The sequence below is a fragment of the Pongo abelii genome, chromosome 18, assembly GCF_028885655.2.
Source record: "Pongo abelii isolate AG06213 chromosome 18, NHGRI_mPonAbe1-v2.0_pri, whole genome shotgun sequence".
Lineage (NCBI taxonomy): Eukaryota > Metazoa > Chordata > Mammalia > Primates > Hominidae > Pongo > Pongo abelii.
Window position 1 is genome coordinate 88,853,745 of NC_072003.2, and position 22,203 is coordinate 88,875,947.

Here is a 22,203-nt window from a genome sequence, read left to right on the forward strand (position 1 = left end):
TTACTCGTCTAGTCTCTGACAGAAAAATCAGGTGAGCTAAGCAAAGGTGCTTTCTAGCCCAGGAGTGCAGATGCAGTGGCAGGCACATGGCTCAGCTGGCAGTGCACCGCCACCCAGGATCCTGGGGCAGTCTCTGGACAAGGCCTCAAAGACCTCAGAGAGACTCCCATCATCCCTCTCTCCCATCAGCATCATCAGTGTTTTAAAATTGTTAACAAGCTCCATGCTCTGTGAGATGCAGTTTCCAAGCAAGGCATTTTCAGCGTTGCCTCAACAGAAACTGCATCATCCCTGAACACTGTCCTCCTGTCACAGCCCAGGTGGCTCCGAACATGGAGCAGGAGCATGATGACACAGCACAAGTCCACGCAGGGACACCTCCTCATCAAGACAAGTCAGAGGCAGAACCGAGTTCAGGGGCCAGTGGCTGGCTTTGTTTATTGTTCATTTCTCCGTAAGAGAAGCCCAGAGAGACAACTACAAGTGACCCAAGACACTCTCATAAGTGAGTGGATCAACCACCCGGCATCCATCCAGACAAAAGAATATTACCAGGCCCTGAAAAGACCATAAATGCATGCCGCTGAGTGAAAGCAGCCCGTCTCCAAGGACTACACACTGTAGGGTTCTGACTCTGACATCCAGGAAAGGGCAAAACTGTGCAGACAGCACAAAGATCAGCGATGCCAGGGGCTGGGGAGAGGGAAGGACGGAGGGATGTGTAGCAGGAGCACGGGGGACCTGGGGCAGTGAAACTACTCTGTATGATACCACAACGGTGGGTCCACATCAGAATATGTTCGTCCAACCATAGACTGCACAGCACCCGGTGGACCCTGAGGTCGTGTGGCCTGTGGGTGATGATGCTGTGTCTAGGGCGGTCGCGACTATAACAAACGGCCGCTCTTGTGGGGATGCTGAGCCTGGGGGTGCAGGGGAACCCTCTGTACTTTATATTCTATTTTGCTGTGAACCTAAAGCTAATATAAAAAATAAAGTCTACTTTTTTAAAGTGACCATCCTGTCAGAAAAACAAAATGGTCTCAGAGCACAGGGCTTGGATTCACACAGCACAGAGTCGGCTCCCAGAGCACAGGGAGGTCCAGGGCACCAGGACCAAGAAGCAGAGTAAGCCGAGTGACACAAGAGAGGGCAGCCTCTGCCCCAGGCTTCCCTGTGCTGGAGGCCGGTCATCTGCTGCCCCAGGCTTCCCTGCGCTGGGGGCCGGTCATCTGCTGCCCCAGGCTTCCTATGCTGGGGGCCGGTCATCTGCTGCCCCAGGCTTCCTATGCTGGGGGCCGGTCATCTGCTGCCCCAGGCTTCCTATGCTAGGGGACGGTCATCTGCTGCCCCAGACTACCCTGCGCTGGGGGCCAGTCATCTGCTGCCCCAGGCTTCCCTGCGCTGGGGGCCGGTCATCTGCTGCCCCAGGCTTCCCTGCGCTGGGGGCCGGTCATCTGCTGCCCCAGGCTTCCCTGCGCGGGGGGCCGGTCATCTGCTGCCCCAGGCTTCCCTGCGCTGGGGGCCGGTCATCTGCTGCCCCAGGCTTCCCTGCGCTGGGGGCCGGTCATCTGCTGCCCCAGGCTTCCCTGCGCTGGGGGCCAGTCATCTGCTGCCCCAGGCTTCCCTGCGCTGGAGGCTGGTCATCTGATGGGAACCCCTGCAGCCACCTGGACCAGCTGCACACACCTTTGACGCCTGACGCCCTCTACCCTCTACGGACACCCTCTCACAGGCTCCGCCCTCCTCAGGTTCACAAACACATCCCCCGTCTGCCCGAGTGCTGCCTGGCATGGCACCCAAGACCAAGATGGAGAGGGAGGCCCCGCATATGGGTGGACAAATCCACAACACACTGGCCCTCAAGTTTTCTCAGTAATGTTATATATTTCTCTCTTCCCCCGCCCCGCCGGCCTTCCCCTCCCCAGAGGGAGTCTTGTTCTGCTGCTCAAGCTGGAGTGCAATGGTGCGATCTCGACTCAATGCAACCTCCGCCTCCCAAGTTCAAGCAATTCTCCTGCCTCAGCCTTCCAAGATGGCCGCCACCACGCCCGGCTAACATTTGGATTTTTAGTAGAGACCGGGTTTCACCATGTTAGCCAGGCTGGTCTCGAACTCCTGACCTCGTGATCCACCCACCTTGGCCTCCCAAAGTGCTGGGATTACAGCATGAGCCACTGCGTCTGGCATTAAATTTCTCTCTTGATTATGCAGCCACTAAATATCATGCTGGGATAATGGGAAATTAATGCTAAGCTTTAAAATGCAGAATGTGAAGCCTTATATCCAGAGTAATCCTTATTTTGTAAAAAGTACATGATATATTCAACATTTTAGATTTACATGTTTTATCTTGGGTGGTAGGATTACAGGCGATTTTTACTTTCTTCTCTATGCTTTATTTACTGGTGTTATGAGTTGAAATGGGTCCCCCAAGAATGGTATGTTGAAGTCCTAGCCCCCCAACACCACAGACGATGGCCTTCCTGGGAAACAGGGTCTTTGCAGATGATCAAGGTGAGATCGCTAGGGTGGGCCCTCACCCCACAGAACTAGTTTCCTTCTAGAAAGGGCAGGTGCGGACACTGAGATGTGCACGCAGGGAGAACGCTGGGTGAAGATGGAGGCAGAGATCGTGGTGATACGCCCACAAGCCCGGGCACACCAGAGACTGCCCCCATCCCCCAGAACCTGGAGAGAGGCCTGGAGCAGACGCCCATCCCCCACCCCTCCAGCACTGCAGAAGGAACTGCAGACAGCGTGGTCTCAGCGCCGTGGGAGAACAAATCCTTGCTGTGGAAGCTCCTGGTCTGTGGTGATTTCTCATGGCAGCCCCAGGAGACTCCCACACCAAGTTTCACTCTCTGTCCATGGATCTCTTTAATGGAAACCCTGATTTTTCCATAAGGCACTGAATCTGTGTTACTTTTAGAGTAAGGATGACGACCTACAGTTCACTGCATGAAAGCACAGCCCTTCCAACAAAGGCAGGCGAAATGTGAAGCCAATTATATCTGGGTGCCTACACTTGACTTATGCCAGTTCTTTGTAGAAAGAATGAGGCTTGTCTCAGTGATACTGATGTACAGTTCACATGAACTCCTAACCTTAGCAAGCCACAATAAGGTATCTGGGATTGAGCACTTATTTAAATTGGTAGGCACATCAATTTAAATTTAGGTAGTAGCTCAGCCTGTACCTAACACATGAGGAAGCCAAGGCAGGAAGATCGCTTGACTGCAAGAGTTCAAGAGCATCCTGGGAATGACAGGGAGACTCCGCCTGTAGAAAAACATTCAAAAATTGGCTGGGTATGGTGGCGCACACCAGTGGAGTCCCAGCTACTCGGGAGGCTGAGGTGGGAGGATTGGTTGAGCCTGGGAGTTCAAGCCTTGAGTGAGCTGTGGGTGGGAGGGCAGCACTGCGGGGTGAGGTGAAGGGGGTGGTTCTGCGGGAGGAGGTGAGGAGGTGGCTCTGCGCGGTTAGGAGAGGGGGAGGGGGTTCTGCGGGGTGAGATAGGGGGTCTCTGCGGGGTGAGGTGAAGGGACAGCTCTGTGGGATGAGGTGAGGTGGGGGTTCTGCGGAATGAGGTTGGGGGGCGGCACTGTGGGAGGAGGTGGGGTGGGGGGCACTGTGGGAGGAGGTGGGCGGGGTGGGGCCTGCAGACCCTCCAGGCTGTCCCGGGGGAAGGAGCCCAATCAGGGCCAGCACTGCACCGCTCCCGACAAAGCAGGCACCCCAGCCTTCCAGTGGAGACCTCCTTTCCGCCTGGGCTCCAGCTCTAGAGCAAGGCCAGTCACCTCAACCCCACCATCAAACACCAGGCTCCACGTAGGCACTGCCCTAGGAGGTGCCCAACACCACCAACGTCACTCAACTGCGTGGTGGTGGGTGGCCTGGAACGCTGCTGTCATCACTGCGCATGGACACATCATCAACCACTCAGCGTGACGTGCCCTCGTGCTTTCAGGTAAAACACTACAGACAAACTTCCTGTTGGCAGGTGGACCCCGCACTTCCTGGGGCCTGATCCGCTCCCTCTCTTCTGCTTTATGGGCACTGACAGGAAGTATCTGATGCGCACTCACTCACACCAGCCACGCAGATGTTGTGAGCAATTCTGTGTGGCCTGCTCCCCGCTCCTGACTGGCCCCAGCACTGTGTGGAAGAACATGGAGAAGCTCATCCGTCTGAGGATAGGGAGCAGCAGAGCACAGGCAGGTGAGGGCAGAATGGGGAACCCAAGTCCCAAGGAAGTTTCTCAATAAGCGAGGCCCCGCGCTCTGGGAGGGCACCCCCAGGAAGCCCACACATAAAGCACCTGGAAAGCAACTGGACACATGCTCAACTACGACTGGGAAATGACAGCGGCTTAAAAAAAAAAAGGTACACCACCAAACTGACAAAGACCGGAGACCACTTACATAAAAGCCCTGCTGCCTCCCAGGGAAGGGGTTTCAAAACACTTCTTTAGGTGAGCACGACAGCACATGCCTTTAATCACAGCTACTCAAAAGGCTAAGGCAGGAAGATGACTTGAGGCCAGAAGTTTGAGGCCAACCTGGGCAACAGAGCAAGCCCACCTCTAAAAAAATAAAAATAAAAAAATTAGGCGGGTGTGGTGACGTGTGTCTGGAGTCCCAGTTACTCGGAAGGCTGAGGAAGGGGCATCATTTCAGTCCAAGAGTTGAGGCTACAGTAAGCCATGACTGCACTCCAGCCTGGTCAACAGAGCAAGACTTGTCTCTTAAAAAAGCAAAACAACACATCTTTATATTACAGGGAACAGAAAGTAGCAAGATTATAAAACTAAAATAGGGTGAAAGAATGCAAGAGACTCAGAACATGGCAAACTTATAACTAAAATTCCAAACTACAAGAAACTCTCAGAGCAAACGCCGCACCACATAAGCCGCTAGCCCAGCACATCTTTGTGAAGAACCAGGAGTCCTCTCAGCACCAACAGACAGTCATGGGGACAGCCCACAGGTGGCTCGACCCACCAGCCTCAGGCAGCATGGGGCTGAGAGGGGAAGCCCAGTTTGGGCCCTGTTCTAGTCTCCTATCCACCCTCACCAAGGCACGAAACCACCAGCAAAGACTCAGAACATCAACATCTGTGTGACTAAGGAAATGGAAGTGCAGGAAGGAGCACATTTTTGTAATCAAAGGGCATGAAAAAAATTGCCTTCACTGAAAACACTGAAAAGGTGCAACCCTATTATGTCTCCTGCTAGGAAAAATTTTCCTCTGCTTTTAAAGGATTAATAGCCACAAAATATTATTTTGTTATTCTGGTGTCCTCCAGAAAACGAGCCATCAGTTTGAAGGGTATGGGGTAAAGAGAAGAGAAGGAAAAGCTGCTTTTGAAAACGCTGTTGACTGGCAAAGTCACCAGCACTCTATCAGGCTAATGCCTGGGTCAGGAGAAGACAGACGCAGTCACTACTATGATCCTGAGGGAGAGAAACTCTGGACGCCACGAAGTGGCATGTTCAACTTTCCTACAAGCACACAGAGGTGAAGCCTGGAGAATGGGCAGGGACAGGCACAAGTGGCCATGTGCTCAGCCACGCCTACCTGGCAAGGTCATTCTGAGGATGAGAGGCATCATGGATCCAAATGCCACCTTGAGGCTGAATGTACTACACAATAAAAGAACCATTGTAAATCACACTGTTGACTCTTGGTTGTTCTTTCCTTTACAGTCAAGTGAATTTGTGGACAAACATCGTGTCCACAGACCACCATAAATGTAGTTTGTTGTTTTAAATAAAACTGAAATCAGACTTCCAAAAAGAAGCATCTAATAACTTCTCCTCTCCCATCCCACCAGGGCCATGGCCCACAACACAGCCCGACACCCCGTCACACGCTCTCACAGGACAACTGCCCACACCAGTTAACCTGGTGTCACGGTGCAGCCAAGGTTGCGGTGAGTGGAGATCGCGCCATTGCACTCCAGCCTGGGCGACAGAGCAAGACTCCATCTCAAAAAAGTAAATAAATAAAAAATCTTATGGAAGGAGGTACCACGTATGCGGTCTGTTGTGGAACAAAATGCCGTTACGTGGGGCATGACTGTATTCTGTAGGGCACATTTGCAAAACAGCTCCTCTAGTCACACAGGTAACTGTTTTTGAGACAAGTTCTGGCTCTGTCACGCAGGCTGGAGTGCAGTGGTGTGATCTTAGCTCACTGTAGCCTCGACCTCCTGGGCTCAGGTGATCCTCCCACCTCGGCTTCCCCAAGTAGCTGTGACTACAGGCACCTGCCACCACACCTGGCTCATTTATTTTTTTTGGTAGAGACAGGGTTCTCACTATGTTGTCCAGGCTGGTCTCGAACTCCTGAGTTGCAGCAATCCTCCCACCTCAGCCTCCCAAAGTGCTGGGATTACAGGCCTGAGCCGCCATGCCCGGCTTTCCAGGTAACATTCCTATCAGCCTTCCTGACTGCTGCAGGTAAGGCATGTCCTCACAGGGACAATTCAGGAAATGCACCGAAGTCTCCTCAAGGCCTGTCCACGAAGCTCCTCCTTCCAGCCAGACCCTGGTGCTTAGGGGTCAAATCCCTCACAACTTCCCCCAGCACTCCTCACAAAGGATGCACTGCAGTCAATCCCAACTTAGCTCCAGCAAGAATAATCCCAGCACTTTGGGAGCCAACGCCGGCAGATCACCTGAGGACAGAAGTTCGAGAACAGTCTGGCCAACATGGTAAAGCCCCATCTCTACTAAAAAGACAAAAACTTACCGGGCATGGTGACACGCGCCTGTAATCTTGGCTACTCGGGAGGCTGAGGCGGGAGAATCACCTGAACCCCAAAGGCAGAGGCTGCAGTGAGCCAAGATCGCATAACTGCACTCCAGCCTGGGTGACAGAGGGAGACTCCATCTCAAAAAACAAAACAAAACAAAAAAAACCTTCAGCCAGAAAATCACCAAAGTCCTAAGTCTGGTTATGCCCTTTGTTTTCTATTTCTTAATGATAAAAACACAGCAAGGGGTTTGGTGCTGTGAGCAAGGGGCTCTCTGAGAGTTGGTGCCCACACACGCTGGTCTCCAGGACAGACATGTCTCAGGCCAACGACACTGAAAGAAGCACAGACCCTCACCGCCAAGTCACAACGGGCACGGGAAACCCACACCACGGCCTCGGCCACACTCCTGAGGGCAACAAAACACCAACCGGCGCGCTCTGAGACTTGCGGTCAGTCCTAGAGGAGAAGCAGCAGCTGCTGAGAAGGCCACACGGGCAAAGGAGCCACCATGCACCGTGACAAGACAACATGTTCGCCGGCCATGCCCGGTGTCAGCACGCAGACACGCAGGCACCAGAGGCTGCAGCGAGGAAGACAGATGTGCTTCCCCAGTGCTTATGGTCTGGGTGGGGACAGAAAAGAGACAAGGAAGGCACAGGGCAGGAGATCAGACACAGGGTTTTAGTTAACCAGGACTCTGATGCCGGCATCTGCCTGGAGGAAGGAAGGACAGACTTCTGAAGAAGAAGATGGACCTCAGTGCCTCCTTCACGCTGATAAGCGATCCCACCAAGTATGACCCACAGCACAGGACAAAGCCTTGTGTCCAGGACAGGGTGCCCTCCCGGAGGCAGCAGAAAGGACAGCTGTGGAATATGGAAGGGGATAAGGAAAAGGGAACAGGAGACAAATCAGCAACATTAAGAACATCAGGCCGGGCATGGTGGCTCACACCCATAATCCCAGCTGTGGAATATGGAAGGGGAAAAGGAAAAGGGAACAGGAGACAAATCAGCAACATTAAGAACATCAGGACGGATGTGGTGGCTCATGCCCATAATCCCAGCACTTTGGGAGGCCAGGGGAAGGGGGAGCAGATCGCTTGAGGTCAGGAGTTAGAGACCAGCCTGGACAATATGGTGAAACCCTGTCTCTACTAAAAACACAAAAAATTAGCCGGACACGGTGGCAGGCGTCTATAATCCCAGGTACTCGGGAGGCTGAGGCTGGAGAATCCCTTGAACCCAGGAGGCGGAGGATGCAGTGAATTGAGATGCACCACTGCACTCCAGCCTGGGCAACAAGAGTGAAACCCCATCTCAAAAAGATAAAAAAAAAAAAAAAAAGAACACACAGACAGAAAAAAACGACCTAAGAAGGCACACAAGGAACATCAGAATCTTAAGGAAAGGACTGAAAAGGACTGACAGAAAAAGACTCATATTTTTATATAAGGAACACGAGGGAAAAAGAAAAATTATTAAAAGTAAAAGATTAATAGATGATATGGCCAGAGATTTAAAGAAAGACAACGAGATGAAAGCAGGAAGCCCCAGCAACAGTGGGCTGCCTCCCCAGGCCCTTCCCAGCATTTCCTGCCAGCAGGGCCCCTTGCCCCAAGCCAAAAAGGAACCACGTTCACCTCGTCAGGGCTGTTGCACGACAGCCCCACACACTTAAGAAACAAACTCCTTCTGGGTCAGGCAACATGGCTCACACCTGCAATCCAAGCACTTTGGGAGGCCGAGGCAGGCGGATTGCTTGAGTTCAGGAGTTCAAGACCAGCCTGAGTAACACGGCGAGACGCCGTCTCTATCAAACACACATACACACACACACATAGACACACACAGAATTAGCCAGGCGTTGTGGTGTGCCCCTGCAGTCCCAGCTATTTGAGAGGCTGAGAGGCTGAAGCGGGAGGATCGCTTGAGCCCAGGAGGCAGAGGCTGCAATGAGCCATGATCGGGCCACTGCACTCCCACCTGAGTGAGAGTCAGATCCTGTCTCCCTCCAAAAAAAAAAAAAAGAAGAAGAAGAAGAAGAAATATTAACTCCTTTGTCCACACAGTAAAACTCAGTCTTCCATTAACTTCAAAAAGCCAAACTGGTAAGTTTTTAAGTAAAGAACAAACACACCTATAGCGAAGCATGGAAAATCACTGCGATCACTCCCCAACTACAGTTGCCACGCAGTGGTACTGCCCCTGCCCTCAAGCTGGTCCCAGACTCAAACAGGAAGCCGCTGCACACGTGTGACCACTGGCCAGGGAAAGAGAGGCCAAGACAGCTTGAAGGACTTGCACATGGCCCCAGAAGGCTGCACTATGTGGCAAGCACTGGATGCACATAGATACTCGGCCAAGAAACTCCCTGAGAGAGCTCACACCAGCGCTGTTCCCTCCGAAGCCCAATTCTCCACCCTAGAGAAGTGGCAGCCCTTCCACATTCACTTTAGCCTTAGGCTACCACAGACATGGTGGCCAGGACAAAGAGGCGTGAAGCTGGCAAAACCACCAGGTTTGATGCACAGAAAGGCCAGCATCAGCACCCAGTTGCCTGGGCAGAGGAGGAAGAGGATGGCACATACACAGTCTGTTAGAAACGGCCTCACCTTGACCCCGAGTGTGGTGCCAAGTGGCCGTCCCAGATTCCCTCACCCCGCTCTCGCACACCATAGGCCCTCTGCATCTGGCAGGAGTGTAACAGCCGGTGCCCAGGCTGACCAGCGTGAGCACTGCCCCACGCACACTCAGACCCTCGGGATGAGCATGAAAGACGCCCCAGCCGTGCCCACAGCTACAGCAACCCCTCCTCGCACCCCCTGCCACCCTCCCTAGAGTTCAGTGCTAATATAACTGCCTCTGGCCTCAGCATGGCACCCCCCAGCACTCTCCCTAGAGTCCAGCGCTAATACAACGGCCTCTGGCCTCAGCATGGCACCCCCCACCACCCTCCCTAGAGTCCAGTGCTAATGCAACTGCCTCTGGCCTCAGCATGGCACCCCCACGCCACCCTCCCTAGAGTCCAGTGCTAATGCAACCGCCTCTGGCCTCAGCATGGCACCCCCCACCACCCTCCCTAGAGTCCAGCGCTAATACAACCGCCTCTGGCCTGAGCATCCCCGGGACTCACTCACTCACTTCACTGATCAGCTGTGGAATCCTGAATTCAAACCCTACTTCCTAAACATCTTTTGAGGCCTACATTCGTCTTGTAATAAAAATAAGGAAAATGCAATTTTCTGGGATTTTGTAGGAAAAAAAAAGAACATAAGTGAAGATATCTAGCAGAGCACGTGCCTCTCATAGACCTTAGGAGTTACTGGGAAATACAAGTGAACAGGCCGCTGTGGAGTGCAGTTTCTAAAAGCAGGAGGAATACAGAGAAGGCGGCCCCAACCCTGCCTCCGGGAGCAAAACTAAAAAGAGCCACAGCCACGGCAGAGAATCCAGAAAAGCCACCTGCACAAAGGCCAGAGCAGCCAAGGGAAGCTGGGGGCCCAGGCCAGTGAGCCCTGGGGCCAGGTATCAAGCCCCTTAAAGAGCAGAAAACAGATTTTTTAGGTGAAGCCAACGGTCTGAGGAAACGAGATGAGCTCACACACCTGACGACAGCTTCCCTCAGCAATTCCACCCGCCTCCACAGGACTCAGAACAAGTCCTGGTGTTAGAGTACATCACTAGGCTACAAAAAAGCTCAAACCCCCACAGGTTCTAGCACCCCTAGCCACCAACCCAACTCTGTTCGAGATCCACCTATCAACAGGGGTGGGGTGGGAAGGCGGTCCCCATCCTTAGGCCATTCTCTCTCTGTGGGTTGCAGCCAGGGTTTCCCGTGGGTCGTCTTGCGCACGTCACGGGCCTGCCACAGCATAAAAACATACAGGGGTGAGGGAGATGAGCAAGACAGCCAGCTTTTCACAAGAGCAGGAAAGGCTGGGCGCCATGGCTCACGCCTATGATCACACAGCTTTGGGAGGCAGAGGAGGAAGGACTGCTTAAGGCCAGGAGTTCCAGGCCAGTCTGAGCAACATAGCAAGATCCTGTCTGTACCAAAACACACACACACACACACACGAAAACTGGTTGTTGTGTTACTAGAAGTTTCCATCATAACACTGAAGTTTAGAATACAGTATTACTAGACCAAAATAACCTGGCATTTTATAGGATTTCTTTAACCAAATCTGATCACATCTAAACTGGCATCTTTCTGCTCACTTCTCAATTTCAATATAAATTTATTTATTTATTTATTTGAGACAGAGTCTCACTCTGTCGCCCAGGCTGGAGTGCAGTGGCGCGATCTCAGCTCACTGCAAGCTCTGCCTCCCGGGTTGATGCCATTCTCCTGCCTCAGCTTCCCGAGTAGCTGGGACTACAGGCGCCCGCCACCACGACCAGCTAATTTTTTGTATTTTTAGTAGAGATGGGGTTTCACCGTGTTAGCCAGGATGGTCTCGATCTCCTGACCTCGTGATCTGCCTACCTCGGCCTCCCAAAGTACTGGGATTACAGGCGTGAGCCACCACGTCCGGCCTCAATCTAAATTTAAAACACAGTTTGCTGTTCAGCTACAGGGCAGAATTTTACATGGAACAGGTGCCTCACAGACGCCAACCCGGTGGATACGGCCCTTTGAGCGTCACCTAAAGCCTCATAAAATCATCACCAAGCCCATCCCCAAAAGCTGTAGTTAGTAAGCCACCAGGATTTGATATTTAGAAACTTTTCCCACTAACAAAAAACAAGCAAGAATAAATTTTAAACAAAGGCTGACTGTACCCAGGAAATGGAGAGAAAAACAGAAAAAGACTCATGGACACTGGTGTTGGGAGTGATGGTCTCCACCCTCAGACCAGACTAAGACACCCTGCAGAGCTGAGGCCGTCAGGAACCACACAGAGCTACGGAAGGGAAACACCTGCCCCCCGGGCTACAAAGGCCACCCTCTGCCCTCTGCCCTCTGCTTACTGCTCTGGTTCTGCCCTCCAGACACATGCAGGTCCCTAAAGCAGCTGTTATCCTGCTGATGTGCTGACACCATCAGATATGAACAAGAATCCCAGTTTTATTTTTCCTAATAAACAAATCACCCATTTAGCAAAACATCAACGATACCAAAAGCTATAAAAGCATCCTCGGATTTACAAAGAACCCTCGCTTCTCATTTCCCTTATTTTCCCATGCCCAGGCAGAGAGCCCTGAGCCCACGGGAAGCTTCACAGAAGGGGGTGGGGAGTGGCCAACCGTGGCCAGGGCGAGACAGACACCACGTGTGCATGAGCACATGTTCTACACAGAGCCTTATGTACGGGGCCACAGAGTAAGCAGAGCCAGGCAGCTCCTGCTGCCAAAGTCAACATGTTCAGGCTGCCCGGCCTCCACAGGCGCTTTCCTGAAAGCTGCCTACAGAGAAGGGGCGGCCAGGGCAGGAGGCAGCAGCACAGGGGCTCGGGCCCACACTGGCCGTCCACACCCAGGGCCACGCCTCCATGACGGTGCCCTCCACCACATCCCCTCTCGTGTGTGCTGGTGCCATCACGGGGGCCCAGGGACCTTTTTGCTCCACTTCTCTTTCAAACTTGCAGCCCTGTGCCAGCAGCCAGCACTGCCTTCAGAATCCCTGCACACAAGCGGTGGGAAACCTCAACTGCACCGGAAGAGGAGCAAGCTGCCCTGGCTGGGCCAGATGCTACACGTCTTGCTGTCGAGATGGTCTACATTTCTTCCTTTTTTCTTTTTCTTCTAATCCTTCTGTCACCTAGAGCTGGAGTGCAGTGGTGTGATCATAGCTCACTACAACCTCTGCCTCCAGAGCTCAAGAGATCCTCCCACCTCAACCTCCTGAGTAGCCATGACGACAGGCACACACAACCACGCCTGGCTAATTTTTGTATTTTTTGGAGAGATGGGGTCTTGCCATGTTGCCCAGGCTGGTCTCGAACTCCTGACCTCAGGCAATCCTCCCACCTCAGCCTCCCAGAGTGCTGGGATTACAGACACCATCTCATGGTGCCCGGCCAGTTTACATTTGGAACCCACCACTATCCCCTTGTTGACAGTAAGCACATCCCAAATCATTTTTCCCAATGGACAACACAAATAAATAATTAAGATCCTTATTCTAGAGTGGGGAAAAAAGAGACTAGAATTCTCAGCAGAACTTGAGGAATCCAATGGCCAGTAACGAAGACTCCTCCCAGAGTCTCCTGACCGTGCCCCATCCCTCCCCACAGCCAGGCACTGGGGTGCTCAGGCCACACTGGACCCTCCATCTCCTTCCTCCTACCTTCCTCTTCTTCCCACCAAAATCTAAGCAAGTTGTAAATGGGCCTTCTGGTGGCAATGATGTGTTAAGACACGCAGAGCCCTTACCCCATTTGCTACAGGAACCCAATTACATCTGGGAAGAAACAAGCGGGACAGGAAAAAGGTACACTGGTGTTTTTGCATCCATAAAGTTCACTTCAATTTAAACATAACTTACTGAGTACTCTTATGCTAGATCCAGGCAAAATGTTTTTCACCCTCAGATACAAAAACATAGAGGAAAAAATTCCCTTAAGCCAGCTGTAAAAAATGGTATTAAAAAAAAAAACACTGGCCCCATGAGAATCACTGTAGTTAACAAAAGAAATAAAATAACCGCAATAATATAACCAACAAACAAAAAGCCATTCTCAGTCCCCCAGCAAGACCTCTCCATGCCTCCCAGGTCAGCAAGAGGACAGAGGACAGCAGAGGTCACAGGTCAGCAGAGGTCCCAGCACCCAGAGATGCATTCCGGCTAAAAGCACACATGCGGGAAAACAGCTGACAGCCAGAGCTCCCAATGGGGAGCTCCAATGTTCCAAACCCTCCCCCAGGCCCTGGGACTCTCTGCCCATCAACCAGAGCCTGGAGGGGGAGGGAGTAGGAGGGGGCGCCGCTCAGTCACAAGTGCCCATTTTCACATGAACAAGTCTAACTTAAATGACAAAGTATCTTCTATAAGTTATTGCAGTTTAAAGAGGCCTAGCCACAGATAATTCCTCAGAACTCTAAAATAAAAACTGATTCTACTAAACAATGCAGTTATTTATCTCAGCATAATTACTACGCATATTTCTTTGATAATAATGGAAGCATGGTGTTACCTGTTTCTAAATCTATGTTGAAAATGGAAGTGGGCCGGGCGCGGTGGCTCACGCCTGTAATCCCAGCACTTTGGGAGGCTGAGGCGGGCGGATCATGAGGTCAGGAGATAGAGACCATCCTGGCTAACATGGTGAAACCCCGTCTCTACTAAAAATACAAAAAATTATCCGGGCGTGGTGGTGGGCGCCTTAGTCCCAGCTACTCGGGAGGCTGAGGCAGGAGAATGGCGTGAACCTGGAAGGCGGAGCTTGCAGTGAGCCGAGGTCACGCTACTGCACTCCAGCCTGGGCGACAGCCAGACTCCGTCTCAAAAAAAAAAAAAAAGAAAGAAAGAAAATGGAAGTGAACTCACATTGGCACCTACAAATCCCTTACAGGCCTGCAAACCAATCTACTCCTGTGGCTGTCAGCAGCCCCCAGGAACCCCTGGAGCATTCTACGGCAAGACACAGAAACAGCCCCAAGAGTATACCAGGAACGGCATCTCACAGCCGACAAGCACCCCAGGGGGTGAGGGTGCCAGGGAGACTCTGCACCCCCACAACGCCCTAGGGTGCAGCTGAGGCTTGGAGAGTGGAAGGGAGGGGCCAGGGCCACAGAGCTAGCACCAGTGAGCCCATCACACACAGGCTGTCGGGGACCCTGTGTCACTGCGGCCACACCTGGCCCCACCTCAGGGCAGGACCAGCCTAGAATCCATCCAAGCTGGGCACCTAAGTCATGCCCAGATGGGAGAAAAGAGGGCAGCAGCGTGTACTGAAGAAGCGACTGTGGATCTCATCTAAACTGCTCACATTCCACCCCAAGGAATCAAAGTGAAACACAGGAATGACACAAATACCAACATGAAAAATATTAGAGAACCTGTAAAATTCTTCTTCTTCTTTATTTGGGACAGGGTCTCACCCTGTGGCCCAGGCTGGAGTGCAGTGATGTGATCATAGCTCACTGCAGCCTCAACCTCCTGGGCTCAAGTGATCCTTCCTCCCCGCTCAGCCTTCCCAAGTAGCTGAGACCACAGGCGCATGCCACCATGTCTGGCTAATTTTTTTATTTTTTGTAGAGATGGGGTCTCATCATGTTACTCAGGCTGGTCTCGCACTCCTGAGCTCAAGTGATCTACCCCTCCCTTCCTCCCAAAGTGCTGGGATTACAGGCGGGAGCCACTGCACCCGGCCAGCTATTCTCTTTTTAAACCCTGCATTTTAATGCCAGATAAAACAATGGAGAACAGGTATTCAAGACCAGCCTGGCCAACACAGTGAAACCCTATCTCTACTAAAAACACAAAAATCAGCTGGGCGTGGTGGTGGGTACCTGTAATCCCAGCTACTCGGGAGGCTGAGGCAGGAGAATCTCTTGAATCTGGGAGGCGGAGGTTGCAGTGAGCTGAGATCGCACCACTACACTCCAGGCCCTGCACAACAGAGCTAGACTGTCTCCAAAAAAAAAGCAATGGAGAACCAGCCTCAGCGATGTCCTCAGGAGGCCCTCACATGCCCATGTGGGTCACTGCACTCAACCTCTGCTCAGGAGGGCCTCTCTGTAGCAACACTGCAGTATCCCTGGTGGGAGGCCACAACAGACCTTATGCTAACTAAGGGCCTTCCTCGTATTCAATCTAACCACCACAAACAAACAAAAGACAAAATCAATACTGAGGATCTATAGTTCACAAAAGTGACAAATGGCATTAAACACCTTAGATTATTACTGTGGCATGGTCAAAAATGCCAACATTTCCTATGTCATCAAACCTAAGTATCAGTACATCTATTGTTCTCAATCCACTAGAGTGCTAGACATTTAGGCCAATTCCGGGTCCTATCAGCAGAGTTGTTGATAGCTTGTTCCCCTTTAATCAGAGAAGCCTGTACTTTGAATCCATCGATATATTTTTTTTTTTTCCGGAGACAGAGTCTTGCTCTGTCGCCCAGGCTGGAGTGCAGTGCTGTGATGTTGGCTCCCTGAAACCTCCGCCTCCCAGTTCAAGCAACGCTCCTGCCTCAGCCTCCCAACTAGCTGGGATCACAGGCATTTGCCACCATGTCCAGCTAATATTTACATTTTTAATAGAGATGGGGTTTCACCATGTTGGCCAGGCTGGTCTGGAACTCCTGGCCTCAAGTGATCCACCCACCTTGACATCTCAAAGTGCTGGGATTACAGGTGTGAGCCACTGTGCCTGGCCACTAATTGCTGATTAATAATTTTTTCACACTAGTAAGCAGCATTTTGGCCAGGTGTGGTGGCTCTCACCTGTAATCCCAGCACTTTGGGAGGCTGAGGCAGGGGGAATGCTTGAGAGCAGGGGTTCAAGACAGGCCTGGACAATGTACGTAACAAGACTCTTTCTACAAAAAAAAAAAAAAAAAAAAAAAAAAATTAAGAAAAGAAAATGCAGCATTTTGCTTTTCCTTGTCATACATTAAGGTCAGCAGTATCCTTTTCACAAAGAGGCACAGCTCAGACCCTGGGGTGTGGGGTGCTCCCTCATCGCTGCCCCCCTTTTCCCATGTACCTGGCCCCTCCATGGCACCCCTTTTATCACAACTAGGCTCAGTCTACCTCCAGATCTTGAAAAACATATCACCTGATCACAAACATGCCCACTACCCAGGCTGGCTTCGTTCTAACGACGAACCATCCCGCAGATTAAGAGAAGACAATTCTAGACCTATTTTCAAGGATATCTCAGATTCCCTTTCCTTCAAACCTCACCTCTATTTCCAAGGAAAGAATTCAGTCATATGAAAGAAAGCAGTCAGGTGTATTTTAAAGTGGCCTGACTCCAGGTGACTGAGTAAAGGACAGATACACCAAACTAAGACGCTCCGGAAAGAAGTTGCAGGAAAGGTTCTTTCATGTTTGCTAGGAGTAACAACACAAAACAGATTATGTATTTTTGGACTGTTCACTTTAAAACCATGACTCACACCTGGCCAAAATATGAAAATTTAAATTAGCCAAGTTTTCTCTTCAACTGCTATCTATCCACATAACAGAGAAAATAACCTGCCAGTCACCATGCGTCTCTGGAAGGAGGGAGGACTCTGCCCTACAGCGACACGTGCTTGGTCAGAGCCAAGGCCAAAGTCTTTATGGAGACTGCTGCCGCTCCTCTCAAAAACATGCCAGTCACTCCCAGGAGGAGGCAAGGAGTCAGGGCTGGCGAACCAGGCTCCCACTCCTTATCTGCCAACCATACACACTGGTCTCCAGCTCCTAAGAAAAGCCAGAATAGCCATCTAGAGGGTTCAGCAGCAGCACTATGCCCAGAAGCACAGGACAACCCGGTGAGACCACCAGGAACCTAACAAGAGCAGAACAGCTCCCAGGATACAGAACCCTCATCCAAGGACAACCCGGCAAGACCGCCAGGATCCTAACAAGAGCAGAACAGCTCCCAGGATACAGAATCCTCATGCAAACTGTTAACACAACATGCTCAGAGCACACAACACACAGCACGGGGTGGGGATCTCAGTCATCATCAGACCGACTGAGGATGAAGAAAATTAAAGGAGGACGAGAGGAAATAAACTTCTTTTATAGGTTATTAACAACCTATTTAATTTTTCAGCAGATTTCTTCTCACTGTGACACCAAGGATCCCATTCATTAATCCAAAAAAGCTTACCTGTTACCACTCTGAAAACACTCTAAGTGAAATCCAGAACAAAATTCAAAACATTTCGACAAAACTCTATCAAGTCCAAGAAAATCAACCTGGATGCTCACGCATTATTTTGATAACTTATTTTTACAAATCAATGACAAAAACATAAATTGATAGAGAATGCAGTGAATATTTACCGATTCCATAGCTGAAAGTCAGTGCTGATGAGGACTGTCTTTTAAATCCAATGGAGGTGTGTCCCAGAGCAGGGCTGTATATATTCTGAAACGAGAGAGTGAGATGAGCTCATGTCAACAGTAAATGCAACCTCAGTTCTTTCATAGCTCTCGTCTCCCTCCATTTGGTCCACACGGTTTAGTCCATCACCCCTCCTCTCCTATGACCCACTGCTCAGCTCCTGGTTCGCTGTGCCAAGGCCAAAACTTCCTTCATTCATCACATACTTTTACGTCAAAATGCAGCAATTGCAACAACTTAAAAGTAAATCCAAAGTCCAGCACAAAAAAGAGTAAATGACACTGATACAATCTTGTGAAATCACCATAAAACCAGATTTTACAGGCTCTGGGGCTTTTTATACGTAAGAAACCAAATAACCCAAGTGGGCAATCTCGCCACAGAAACAAAACATTACCAGTAAGCTAAGCTTTTAAAAGGCTTTTTTTTTTTTTTTTTGAGACAGAGTTTCACTCTTGTCCCCCAGGCTGGAGTGCAGTGGCGTGATCTCAGCTCACTGCAACCTCCACCACCCCTCCTGGGTTCAAGCGATTCTCCTACCTCAGCCTCCCGAGTAGCTGGGATTACAGGCGCTCGCCACCCACCCCGGCTGGTCTGGAACTCCTGACCTCAGGTGTTCCACCCACCTCGGCCTACCAAAGTGTTGGGATTACAGGCGTGAGCCACCATGCCCAGCCTTAAAAGGCTAATTTTAAGTTTAAGAAGCATATTAAGTTTTAAACTACATAAAAGGTACAAAAAAAGATAAGGTGGTTTTCATTTCCACTGAGTATTTTAAGAGGAAAAGATTATACTGCAGTACCATTTTTTAAAAAGCTGAATAAGGCCATGCACGGTGGCTCACGCCTGTAATCCCAGCACTTTGGGAGGCCGAGGTGGGCAGATCACTTGAGGTCATGAGTTCAAGACCAGCCTGGCCAACGGGGCAAAACCCCGTCTCTACTGAAAATACAAAAAATTAACCAGGTGTGGTGGCTTGTGCCTGTAACCCCAACTACTTGGGAGGCTGGGGCAGGTGAATCACTTGAATCTGGGAGGCGAAGGTTGCAGTGAGCCGAGACTGTGCCACTGCATTCCAGCCTGGGTGACAGAGCGAAACTCGTCTTAAAAAAAAAAAAAAGGCAGCTGAATAAACCTATATAATTTCCCTGAAGAGCTCTGGGGACCCCAAGAATAAAACAAACCAGTCTAAATGGGGGAAAAAAAATCTATACCCATGTTACTTCAGTCCCATCCAAACATCAGGCTCTCCTCCAATTCCAAACACTTCCGTGTGCAGAACCAGGGAGGGAAGCACAGACAGGATTGAAGGCAGCTCCCAGGACAGGGCTTGCTGGTGCAGGGTTCCCCGGCTCCGCACTTAGCATCCGAGAGAATCGCGTGTTTCCTGAGCAACACTCATGGCACATGCATTTTGCAAAGATGGAGTGAGGTTTTTCCTCCTTACACTCCTGGACGGGATCGTTCAAAGCTGCCATTAACCTCAAGGACCATTAAAAATAAGTGTGTGATGGGTGTGCTGGCTCACGCCTGTAATCCCAGCACTTCAGGAGGCTGAGGCAGGCGGAATGCTTGAGCCCAGAAGTTGGAGACCAGCCTGGGCAACACAGTGAGTCCCCATCTCTACAAAAAATTTAAAAAAATTAGCTGGGCATGGTGGCGTGTGCCTGTAGCCAGAGCTACTCACACCACTGCACAGCAGCCTCAATCCATCAATCAATAAAAATAAATGTGAATACGCAGCTTCTAGTCACCACACAGCCTGGTTTCAGTGAAAAGCAGCAAGTGTGCCACGAAGCTTTCCATAAAAGAGCTCAGAGAGGGGAAGAGCATCAGCAGCAGGAAGCCAGCGAGGAACCCCAGCATCGACCTCCAGAGTCCTGAGAGCACTCAAAGCGTCATGAGTCCAACAATTTGCAAGCTCAGTGCCAATGGCATTTGGGTTCAGTGCGCAACAGGGTTGAGCAGTGTCGGTCTTCTAGATGCCAGTAAGGCCACCCAGCAAATCCTGGCAACCAAAAATGTCTCCAGACGATGTCCGCTAAAGGGCAAAACACGCCGGTGAGAACTGCTGCTTTAATGCAGCTGCTGTTTCCCACGTATGAAGAAACTGGGCCCAAATCAGGTGAAAGTGAAAAAATCAGTTAAAAGTGAAACAAAACTCAGTTTTCTGTTGTCTTAGGGTCCCACAGGGTATGAAAAGCAAGTTGGGAAGAGAAAATTCTGGTCTGAAGGTCTTTTCTTTCTGAATGAGAGACAATCTCAGTAACTGATCCCATTATTTCTGGAAGACAATACCAATCCAGAGCCTCTAAAATATTTGGAATAAACATTACAGATTTTTTTTTAAGAGACAGGGTCTCACTGTGTTGCCCAGGCTGGGAATGGAGTGGTGCAAACACAGCTCACTGCGGCCTCAACCTCCTGGGCCCAAGGGGTCCTCCCACCTCAGCCTCCCAAGTAAAGACATCTTCTAAGGTATGAAAAAAAGCTTCATTTAGAATACATGTTCACATCAAAACCACCACCACGACTATAAACAAGCTATGTTGTCAAACAGAAAAGCACCAGGCTACACTTCTTACTGTCAGCTCCTGCCTACAGCAACTCAGGAATCAACAGGTCTGTGGAGGCCGAGACCACGGAGACACGAAGGGTCAGTGTGTGATGACGGAGTCAGGGAGTCAGGGATGGGACCATCACCCGTCCATGTCTGGGGGTGGGGTGAGACATGAAGGGTCAGTGTGTGATGACAGAGTCAGGGAGTCAGGGATGGGACCATCACCCGGCCATGTCTGGGGGTGGGGGTGAGACACGAAGGGTCAGTGTGTGATGACGGGACCACTGCCCATCCATGTCTTGGGGCAGGGGTGGGGGTAACCAAAACCAGAATCCAGTTAAAACAACAGGGAGTTGCTTCTACCTATGGAAATAGCAACAGGACAAGATGATAATCCAGGTGCTGAGGAGTCAGCTACACGCATTCTGTGTTAGAAAACCCAGGAGGTAGTTTCAATACTAATGGCAGTTCTCTCTGAATGGCGGAGCAATGCAAGGTTTTAAAGTTCTCTTACTACTCTGGACCCCTTACTCTCATCAACCCCTTTAGTGGGTTAGCTGCCACATTAGGGATAGGGAAAGAAAATTATTTAATACAATCAACGGGTAAAAAGTTAAAGTTACATAAGAAGAAAGAGCTCTAGGCCAAACCTATAATCCCAGAACTTTAAGAGGCTGAGGTGGAAGGATCACTTCAGCGCAGAAGCTCAAGGCTGCAGTGAGTTAGGGTGGCACCACTGCACTCCACCTGGGCGAGCGACTGAGACCTAAGAATATCCAAACCATTAAAATAATTTTTTTACAGAATTTTTCTTTTAAAAAAAGCAATTAAAAAAAAAAGGATCTTGGATGTTATCACCAAAAAGAAGTGGTATTTGAGGCGATGGACACAGTAACCACCCTGGTCTCGTTGGTAAACAAGGCATCCATGGACTGAGGCATCCTACCGGACTCCACTAACAGGTGCAACTATGGGTCAGTAATAAACACACTTTTCAAAATGTCAAGTAATAACACGATATTCGCGCTGACCCAATCGCACCCCACTTCTTCCAGTGTCCTGGGCTCTCTCCTCGCTTTGCTGCATGAGAGCTGCTTTACTCACTGCTCTCGACAAACAGTCACAGCCACGAGCATCGTCCGAAACAGAATCACAACCTCCCTGGGAAGGAAGCTGGGCAGACCTGATGCTTATTTTTGGAAAGGAACGGAAGTTCAAGATTGCTAATGTTTTTATTACAGTCTATCTTTTCTCCCCTAAGAGAATCACAAGTTTTAGGAGACTGTGACTGACACAACTGTATTAATGTTTAATTCACTCCCACTTTAATCACTTTTTTCTTTTTTCTTTCTTTATATCAAAGCACATCAATAATCACTTTTTTCAATCAGAAGATCTACAACTGCTAATCATAGTCTTCAATCCGCTAAGATGAGCAATTCTTTCTATCCACACTGACTAACTCCAACTGACAGCAAAGAAAAACCACGAGGCCTGTGGCTGCCCCACACCGCTGCTCCTTCAGACAACCAAGGGCCACGCTGGTTTCACAGCTGTGAGCTCAGGCCCCTCAGCTCCCTCCTGTGAGCCACCTTCCCAACACCCTCAGAGCCCAGGAGTCCATGTCAGCAAAGACAGGTCCCTACACTGGCCTTGGTCTCAAAATGCTGTTAGCCAGAGCACTTTTTCAATCATGACCTTATGCAAACAATGATTTTCATTCGTGTTAGGCTGAGTGGGAGGGTCCACAGGGGAGCCACTGACAATGGGCATCTGCCCCCGACACTGGCTGACTAACCAGCACCATTAACCCTGGGCTCCGAAAGGCAGTCACACCAGCCTGTCTCAGGGCCAGGTCTGT

General features: G+C 50.5%; 1 protein-coding gene across 20 annotated transcripts in view; it reads right to left on the bottom strand.

Annotated features, from left to right (window-relative positions):
• The window catches only part of ANKRD11 (ankyrin repeat domain containing 11), a 218,310-nt gene that overhangs the window by 131,271 nt on the left and 64,836 nt on the right, over positions 1-22,203 (bottom strand). For 19 of the 20 annotated variants that reach the window (XM_024233246.3, XM_024233240.3, XM_054534315.2 and 16 more), the window contains one exon: positions 17,722-17,806. The exons of the other annotated variant lie outside the window; for it this stretch is intronic. The gene's annotated coding sequence lies outside the window, so the exon portion shown is untranslated. The remainder of the gene's footprint in view (positions 1-17,721; positions 17,807-22,203) is intronic. 20 annotated transcript variants of the gene reach the window in all.